Below are 1,933 nucleotides of genomic sequence, written 5' to 3' on the forward strand. Positions count from 1 at the left end.
GCTCCAGGAAAGACAAGTCCCCATTGGCTTTAGTTACATTTTACACTTATGTGGGGGGCTAATACTTACACTCAGAAATGGAGGATCACCCTTTCCTGTCTCCACTTACAGAAGCTGCTACAGAAAAGCTGAAGTAAACTATTTTCAGTGTTGGGGGTAAAGACAAGAAATAATGGTGGCAAGGAAATTTTCAATTAGACAGTAGAAAAAGCTTTGCAATGACCAAAGTTTAGGTTGAAAGAGGGTGGGATTGCCCAGGGTAAAGGTGGTCTCTCCATCGTCAGGTCTTCTGCAGGCAGGTGGCTGTACACAGCAGGAACAGTTCAAGCAGAAGTGCTTCTGCAGAAGCTCTCAGAGCCACTTCCGGATCTGTGGTCTATGACTTTCCCGGAGCTTTGTTTCCTCCCCATTTAGAGCACCAGTTACCACATGCTTACTTTGGAGCTGCTGTCCCAGATGTCCCACCAAGGTTTTCCGTTTCTGTGCCGGGTTTATTAGCTGAAATGGGGTGATACAGCTGGTCCCATAACTACGCTTATTGTTTGGGATTTTTTTTCTCTTTTTGCAGCTTTTTATGAATATAGTGCGTATGGCTTTCCTCTCCAAGGAGCAGTGCTATTTCCAAACTTTCCTCATGTGAATACTGTGTGTTTCTGAACGCAGGATTTCTCCCTTCCCCCACCAGCCCTGCAGTTGTGGCTTTTCCTGTCTCTTGTGTCCTCTGCCAGTTGAAGATACACAAGAGCTAAGTCCAGTGAAGCAGTCATGAATCTGGATCCTGCATCCTGTGGGATGCCATCACCAGTAACACTGAGCTGTTGTGCAACTAATACTTTACAATATCGATGCTAGCTCCCTTCATGTCCGTGGCTCTTCCTGGGTTATCTGAAAGTAGTAATTTTTGTATTAGAACCAGTTTGTCAAATTGTCAAGGAAGGTCTGCCACGTAGCTCTCACCTCCCATGTGGTAACACCAGTGCTGACCTCCTCTAGCTATTCAGAGGCAGTGATTTTCTGTCATATGATACCAGGATGCAGTCAGCAAGATGGAAAGGCTAGAATCAAGAGCTCTCCAGGGTGCGCTGCCTTAATAGGATTTTAAGAAAACATCTGTAAGACAGGCCTTCAGAAGTAAGCTGCATAACATGTGCCAGGAATGAGGAGCTTGCTTTGCCAGTGAACTACAGGCTGCAGCCCTTTGCTGACCAGCGAGTGCCTGTACCCTTTGTCAGCACAGGTCTGGTCCCAGCTAGGGATGCCTCTCACTTAGTGTAACCTTGGGGAAGGAAACATTTTAGTATGGTCAGTGCAGCTGGCTGTCTTATTTTTTTCCCCAACTTTGCTGTTTATCAGATCTCTTTTGAGACTGTAAAATTTGGGCTTGAAAGCTGGCCTGACACTGTGGAGGTAAGTTTGGTCTGTAACACCAAGAAACTCCAAGCTGCAGTGCAGTGGAACTCTTCTGCCTTCCAGTGGTCTGTTAGCTCCTGGGCATTTAGTAAGCCAAACAATGATGCCTGTGTTGCTCACTTCACCCTAGTGTGACCAAAGGAAAAATAAATTAAAATAAATATAAAAATAAAAAATTGTACCTTAAAAACAATATTTTCTGAAGGAAGGAGAGTTGAGGAGCAGTTGCTTTTGCCTACCTAGTGCCACTCCGCACTTGTAGTTGAAAGCAGCCTGGCTCTCACACAGACTGAAGACCCCAGAAGGGCTCCGCTGATGGTAGTTTTGCTGCCTGCTTGCTGTCTTGTGTCTCACTCAGGAAGCTTCACTGCCTGCACTGATTCTCTTATGGGTTTGGGGGCTCTTTTCCTAGTAACATAGAGGGTGATCTGGGGTGGCAGAGGGGCGTAGGAGAACAGTGGCTGAAGCAGCTGCTGCCTCTGTTGCTTTGGGGGGAGCAGCTGAAGCTTTGTGACCTTTGCTG

At 46.5% G+C, this 1,933-nt stretch overlaps 1 protein-coding gene across 1 annotated transcript in view; it reads left to right on the top strand.

Moving 5' to 3' along the window:
* Positions 1-1,933, top strand: part of LOC104496612 (low-density lipoprotein receptor-related protein 8-like) — a gene marked incomplete at its 5' end in the record, with an annotated part of 68,142 nt that overhangs the window by 55,193 nt on the left and 11,016 nt on the right. The window lies entirely within an intron of this gene.

The sequence above is a fragment of the Buceros rhinoceros genome, unplaced genomic scaffold (genome assembly GCF_000710305.1).
Source record: "Buceros rhinoceros silvestris isolate BGI_N320 unplaced genomic scaffold, ASM71030v1 scaffold12617, whole genome shotgun sequence".
In the NCBI taxonomy this organism is placed as follows: domain Eukaryota; kingdom Metazoa; phylum Chordata; class Aves; order Bucerotiformes; family Bucerotidae; genus Buceros; species Buceros rhinoceros.